This window comes from Mesoplodon densirostris, chromosome 5, assembly GCF_025265405.1.
Source record: "Mesoplodon densirostris isolate mMesDen1 chromosome 5, mMesDen1 primary haplotype, whole genome shotgun sequence".
NCBI lineage: Eukaryota > Metazoa > Chordata > Mammalia > Artiodactyla > Ziphiidae > Mesoplodon > Mesoplodon densirostris.
The window spans coordinates 102,659,075-102,667,236 of NC_082665.1; the positions used below are offsets into that span (position 1 = coordinate 102,659,075).

General features: G+C 35.6%; 1 pseudogene; it reads right to left on the reverse strand.

The window, feature by feature from the left end:
- Window positions 1-3,081: 3,081 nt before the first annotated feature.
- LOC132491474 (U2 spliceosomal RNA) lies at window positions 3,082-3,241 on the reverse strand (annotated as a pseudogene).
- Between the last annotated feature and the right edge of the window lie 4,921 nt (window positions 3,242-8,162).

Genomic DNA, 8,162 nt, shown 5'->3' on the forward strand with positions numbered 1-8,162 from the left:
TATTATTCAGGGTGAGTAATCTCCATTTCCTATCATCACCCTTCCAGTAATTGAGGTGCATTTTTGACTGAATTGATGAAGAAAGATAAAACTGAATACACTCTAGTTCACAGGTGCTAATCTGTGGTACAGATTAGGACTACATTAGAATTGAAATAGTCCCAGAAGATATTCTAAACAACAACAACAAAACTATCTATCTCTTTAGACTTGATTGAAATCAGTTTTTCTAACCTCATCGCTGTTTCTCCCTCCATGTTCCCTATCCCAATGAGTAGGATTAACATCTATCCAGTTTTCCAAGCCAAAAACACAAGCATGTCTTTGATTCCCATTCCTTCCCAACTACCTCTCTTCTAACAACTCCCACCCTGTCTTGTCAATTTTATCTCAATTGACTCTAATTCATCTACTGCCTTTACTATAATTAAAGATACTATCATTTTAAAAGGCCCCTGATTGTTCTCCTTTGATCCATCCTTGTCCCCTGTAATTTGCTTCCTACACTGCAGCCAAAGTGACCTTTTCAAGATGCAAATCTGATTATCTCACTTGACCACTTAAATCTTTTCAGTTGTCTTCAGGTAAAGGATCCATGGCTTAACATGGAGGTTATAAGGCTTATAAGGTCCATTAGAATGATGTCTGTTTACCTTTCAATCTCATTTTGTACCACTTCCCTTTGGACCATTCTGAGCTATATTCAGTTTTTCCAATAATGTCTTTCTCTTTCCCTAACCTTTAGTTCTTTGAACAAGTTCTTCCCTCTGGGATCCTCTTCCACCTGCTCTTTACCTGGCTAATTTATGAGAACATTTCAAGTCTTATGGGGATATCACTTTGTGTAGGATGACTTCTCTGATCCCTAATCCTGGTTCAGATGCCCCCTCTGTTGTACTAACTCCATAGTACTTATTATACCAAATTGTAATTGTCTGTTTACTTACCTGTATGCAAAACCCCAGTGCACTAGATGATAAATTCCTGAAGGTTGAAATTATATTTGTTTTTGTCTAGCACTTAGCACAATGGAAGGTGAAAAATATGCTTAAATATTCACTAAACGCTAAACATTCACTAACTAATGAATGAATAAATGAATAAATGAACTGGAATAGATCTTGGCTAGGAATATTACTGGGAGTCCAGTCTATTGAGAACCAGACTAGGCCAAACTAAGGCTATTGTGGGCTAATATTAATATAAATGGTCTTTTACATATATTAAGAAGATTAGAATATTTTCAACATTTAGCATTGCTAAAAATATTTTTGAACTAACATCAAATAAGCATTAATGGCAAAGTGCCTTTTAGTAAACAGATACCATTCATATTGTTATGAACACTTAACAAGTGCCAGCAATGTGTGAACCTCTAGGCAGAATGTTGTGTTAGACAAAGTTTCTGCTTGGGAACTAAATTTGACAGACAATGTGCAAACACAGTACAGGCCTGGGTTACGCTCAACAGAAGGAGGAGTGATAAGACTCTTCAGTCTGTGTGTAAGCTTTTTTTCCCAACAGGATATGAAATTCAATATTTTGGAGAATGTTTAAAAATCTGTTTCACTGGGAATTTGAGGGTTACCAGCAGGGGCCCATGAGTCAGACAGGTAAGTCCAAAACCGGCTCTTCTGTTTACTACTTAGAGGAGAGCCTTAGTGGTGCTGAACCTCAGTTTTAAGTATTCATAAGATAATAGTAATAATAATATCTGTTTCTGTGATGATTAATTTTATTTGCCAACTTGACTGGGTTAAGGGATGCTCAGATAGTTGGTCATTATTTCTGGGTATGTCTGTGAGGGTGTCTCAGGATGAGATTAGCATTTGAATCAGTAGACTGAGTAAAGCAGATTGCCTTCTCCAATGCAGGTGAGCATCACCCAATCCACTGAGGGCCTGAATAGGAAAAGGAGGAGGAGGAAGGACTAATTTGCTCTCTTTGCTTGATTTGGGATGCCCATATCTCCTTCCTTTGGACATTGAAACTCCTGGTTCTCGGGTCTTTAAACTTTGGGACTTACATCAGCAACCCCTCTGGTTCTCAGGCCTCTGGCCTTGGGCTGGATTATACTACTAGCTTTCCTGGTTCTCTAGCTTGAAGATGGCATACTGTGGAAATTCTTGGCCTCCATAACCATGCAAGCAAATTCTAATGAAAAATCTCCTCTCACATATCTATATATATCCTATTGGTTCTGTTTCTCTGGAGAACTCTGACAAATAATCTCAAAGATCTATTATGGTGAAGATTAAACATTGAATATTTAAGATTCTTGGCATAGTACATGGAACATAGAAAGTACTCTCAGTAAATGTTAGATACTAAAATTCTTTAGTTCAACACTGACATTTCACTGATGTTGAAACCAAGATGTTAAACAAAATCACCTATGGGCTCACAGCTAGTTAGTAAAAGGCAGAAGACTGCAACTAAGATCTTCTGATTCCTCTTTATCTCCCCTATACCTGGTGCCCTTTACCTGATTGTTTGAATACAGTACATGAATACAGATTGAGGAGGCATCATAACCCATGGTGTCCCAGGGTCAATATTCTTATGAAATATAAGCATTGTTTAGTTTCTTGTCACTCTGCCCATCTTCTATGTCAGTTATGAGCAGTAATAAGGAGAAAAGAACATGGAGAATTATGTAAGCAAAGAAAATGCCATGATCTGAAGAAAAAAGTAATGAGGTTAGAAAGAATGTTAGCTGTGTAGACTTGTTCTTTTATGCTATAAATGTAGTGCCAAGGTGGCAAGTATATATTTGATTAAATGTAGTGATAAGTATATATTTGAAATCAGAGGGGGCAATTTGATGATCAAAAGGAACATACCTTGTTCATTAATTTTATCAGCTAGTAGAAATGCATGAAAATTTAAATATTTATTCTTTTGATTTTCTAAGGCTTTTCTACTTTAAAATATGTTTTTAAAATGCAAATATCCTAATATGTTAATAGGGATTTGGATCTAAAAATATTTTTCTTTCTTTTTAAATTGAAGTTTAGTTGATGTACAATTAAAAACATTTTTCTAGTGAATGGGACACATGATAGGTGGATGGGTTTGTGTAAGGGGTTTCCAGAAGGATGAAGATGATTAGCAAAGCATACTTTAAAAATAATAGTTCTTGATTCTGCCAGTATTCATTTATTTATTCATTTTTCAAAACTTATAGAACCAATAAGAACAGATACTACACTTGATCTTAGCCAAAATCCCAAGAGGTGATACATTTTCACATCCAGCCATGACTAAGATATTCATTTTGGACTTAATCTCCTGACCTAACCAACCATAAAACTGGAAAAATAAATAAGGTAATTGTTTTCAGGAACTGGTAAACAGGCAGTTCAGGACTGTGATCCTTGAGAGAAGGGAAACACATGTAATGAGCTCCCTGTTTACCCCAGCTTTCTGTCCTGAGGCATTTTCCTGACTGTGGTGCAGGTAGGTTGAACCCAAGCAGAAACCAGAGGTCTGCCTCTGATGAGACAGAAATCAGAGTTTAGGGCTGCAGAAATGGCTGGAATTTGTGTAGCAGAGATTGGAAACAAGAGAGGGGAGTGTATGAGGAGTACCCAGAAGTTGGCAGGTGGGTTTTGCTCATGTCTTTGAATAAGCAGATCTTGTACTGGGTAAAACCTCTCAAGGGCCAGCATACAGCAACTGTGCAAAAGGTTAAGAAATAAACTGATGAAAAAGAGGCCACAGAGTGCTGGGAGATGAATGTCACCCCATCCAGAGCGGAGAGAACTTATTGTCTACCTCAAAAATCCAGCGAAAAGCGGATTAGGGCACACTTTAACAGAAAAAAATCCCACACCTTACAGTAAGTGCTATGCACTAGGACTAGGGATAAAACTCAAATAGACTCATCCAAACAAAACATAAATCAATAGAAATTATCCAAACTAAAGCAAAGAAAGAAAAAAGATTTTAATAAATGTACCGAGACATAGTAATTTGTGGAACAATATCAAGTAACACATCAAGTTACATATAACACATATGTAATTGGAGCCTCAGTGGGAGAGGAGATGCAAAACTGAGCAAAAATATATTTTAAGAAATAACAGCCAAAAGTTTCCTAAATTTGTCAAAAAACATCAACCTAGGAATCCCAGAAGTTCAGTGCATCCCAAGTAGGGTAAATACAAAGAAAGCCACACTAGGAATATAAATATCAAACTGCTGAAAATCAAAGATAAAGAGAAAAATACTGCAGCCAGAGGTAAAAAGATACAATAATGCATGGAAACAATGATAAGAATAATAGCTCATTTCTTATCAGAAAAAATAGAGGCCTAAAACAAGGGCATGAAATCTTCAAAGTAATTAATCAACAACAAAATGTCAGCCAGAAATCTGTATATGGTAAAAAAAAATGAAAGAAGTTTTTGATAGAAGTTTTGTGCTACACAAAATGCTGAAAGAGTTTTTTCAGGTTGAAGAAATAGAAAACAACAGAAAGGAATGAAGAGCACTGGAAATGACAACAATTTAGGTGAATGTAAAAAAACCCCTATCTTTTTCATTTCTTGATTTCTTTAAAAGACAACTGAGAGTTTAAAACAAAAATATCACATTTCTGTGTGGCTTATAATATACATAGAAGGAAAATCTATGACAACAGTAACACAAAGGATAGGAGCGAGGTAAACAAAATTATAGAATGTGCTGTTCTAAGGTTCTTATATTTCATCTGAAGAGGTACAATACTATTTTAAAGTAGGTGACAGTAAATAAAGGATAAATATTGTAATTACTAGAACAACTATCAAAAGATTAATGATATATACAACTCAAAAGTCAATAGGCAAAATAAGATGGAATACTAAAAGTATGCAGTTAATCCAAAGGAAGGAAGATAAGAAGAAAGGGACAAAAACAATTAGAAACCAACTGTATCAGTAATTAAAAGAAATGAAAATGGACCAAATACTTTAAAGGCAGGGATAGTCAGACTGCACATAAAAACACAAGACTCAAGTGTGTGCTATCTTAAAAAAAAATGTGCTCTAAATATAAAGACTCAGAAATAAAAGGCAAAAAAAAAAAAGCCATAAAACGCTAAGCTATTCATAAATGAAAAACTCTCAGAAATCTGGGAATAGGAGAGAACTTCCTTAATCTCATAAAGGGCATTTACTAAAAATATACAGCAAATATTATACCTAGTGATAATATATTGAGTGTTTTCCCTCTAAGATTGGGAACTAAGCAAGGGTATCTGTCCTCACTTCTTTTTAACTTGTACCAGTTGTCCTATTCAGTGCAACAAAACAAGAGTAAAAGTCATGCAATTGGGAAGCCAGAAGTATATTTATCTTTAGTTGCAGATGACATCTTTGGATTTGTAGAAATCCTAAGAAATCTAAAAAAACACTACTAGAACTAATTAATATTTTGGAGGAAGATTTCAGAATTCAGTATTGTTCAATATAAAAAAATCTTGAAAAAGAAAAACAGAGTTGAGGCACTTTCTACTACCTGCTTTTAAAACAATAAAGATTACAGTATTGGTGTATTGCAATACTGGTGTAATTAAGACAAGTAGATCATATGAACAGCATAGATAGTCCAGGAAAAAATGCACACATATACAATAATTAATTTTTGAAAAAAGGAGCCAAAACAATTCAATGGTGAAAGGATGATGCTGGAACAACTGTATAAAGTAGCCATTCTCAACCACGGGCAAATTTGTCTCCCACCCCCAACATTTGGCAATGTCTGTAGACATTTTTGATTGTCACAATGGAGTAGGGGCACTACTGGCATCTAGTGGGTAGAGACCAGGAATGCTGCTAAACATCCTACAATGAATAGGTCAGCCTCCTATACAAAGTATTTTCTGACCGCAAATGTCAGAGAAATCCTGGAATAAAGGTATGAAAAGAAAAATGAGCTTCCATTCCTACCTCAAACTATGTATAAAAATAATCTGTGAAAGACTAGGTCTATGAATCTGAAAAGATTCATAGACCTAAACGTGACAGCTAAATTATAAACTATATGGAATAAAACATAGGAGACTATCTCCATGGCATTAGGACAGGCAGATTTCTTAGGCAGAACAAAAGAAGGATTAATCATTAAAAAAAAATTGATGAATTAGTTTTTCTCAAAATTTAAAAGTTCTTCCCATCCAAAGATGTTATTTGTAGTGAGGTGGATGGACCTAGAGTCTGTCACACAGAGTGAAGTAAGTCAGAAAGAGAAAAACAAACACCGTATGCTAACACATATATATTGACTCTAAAAAATGAAAATGGTTCTGATGAACCTATGGGCAGGACAGGAATAAAGACGCAGATGTAGAGAATGGACTTGAGTATATGGGATGGGGGAAGGGTAAGCTGGGATGAAGTGAGAGAGTGGCATGGACATATATACATTACCAAACGTAAAATAGCTAGCTAGTGGGAAGCAGCGTCATGGCACAGGGAGATCAGCTCAGAGCTCTGTGACCACCTAGAGGGGTGGGATAGGGAGGGTGGGAGGGAGAAACAAGAGGGAGGGGATATGGGGATATATGTATACATATAGCTGATTCACTTTGTTATACAGCAACAACTAACACAACAATGTAAAGCAATTATACTCCAATAAAGATGTAAAAAAACAAAAGACAAAAAACACCTTTTTGATCAATATTAGACAAGACTTTTAGCTTTAATACTGACATCTTGAAATTTGCCTTTATGGGGAAAAAACCCAAAAATGATTAGTGAATGTCTATCTATCTATTAAAAAAAACAACCCACAATGAGATACCACTACATAACCACCAAAATGGCTAAAATTAAAAAGACTAATAGTATCATAAGAAAGATGTCATAGTCCAAACAAATAGAATTCTTGACATTACTGTTAAGAGTGTAAAATGTCACAACCACTTGGAAGGTGGCTGGTAGTTTTTTTAAATAAACGCTTACCTAGCAATTTCACTCCTAGATATTTACTCAAGAGAAATGAGAACATTTGGCAAAAAAAAAAAATGTACAAGAATGTTTATAGAAGCTTTATTCATAACTGCTAAAAACTGAAGGTCACCTAAATGTTCGTCAACAGAAACTTGCAGATATTGATACAATGGAATAGTACTCATCAATAAATAATGAGCTTCTGATGTACACAAAAATAGGGATACATCTCATCTTGAGTGAAAGAATATAGAAAAGTACATACTGTGTAATTCCAATTATATAAAGTTTAAGAAAGTTCTATGGGGATAGAAATAAGAACAGTGGTTGCCAATGTGGGAGCGGGTAATGACTGGAAGGGGGAGTGAGGATATTTCTAGGGTCAAGGAAATGCTCTATATTTTAGTTTTTGTTATCCTTTACATTTCTCTTTGATTCTTTTTCTTGATTGTATTACCTATATCCTTCAGTGACAAGTTATTAAAGTTGTATTTTCAACTAAAATTCTCTCTCCCTTTCCTTAACTTTAAAAAAAAAATACATCTTTATTGGAGTATAATTGCCTCACAATACTGTTAGTTTCTGTTGTACAACAAAGTGAATCAGCCATATGCATACATATATCTCCATATCCCCTCCCTCAGGAGCCTCCCTCCCACCCTCCCTATCCCACCCCTCTAGATCATCGCAAAGCACCAAGCTGATCTCCCTGTGCTATGCGGCTGCTTCCCACTAGCTATTTTACATTTTTAAAAGTTTAAATGGATAACTGTTGTTTTGGATATACATTATGGTGAAGATACAGTGTTCCTTCCACCTGGTGAGATCACCAACTACAAGTTCCTGATTCCTGTTAAGATGTATCTAATCTAGATTGGTCAATTATTAGAGTATCTGTTCAGACTGCACCACACACAGGCTGTGTGTGCGTTAAGCAGGGTAAAAGTTTTTGCAGTTTGTCTCAGATGCTGGGAGGAGAGGACCTCTTTCCTTCTGAGATCACATGCAAGGATGATATGAGCCTGGAGCTGGGTAGGGGCAGCCACTTTTGCCTCCACATGAAGGGAGCCTGTAGTGAATAAAGTTAATACAGAGGAAACTAGAGCTGAGAGAATGAGAGAGATGTTTGATGACATCTTGCATCCAGTTTGCTCCTAGACTTTTTTGTTATGTGAGCTATTAATTAGTGCCTACTCCTTTTTCTTTTTCTTTTTTTTTTTTTTT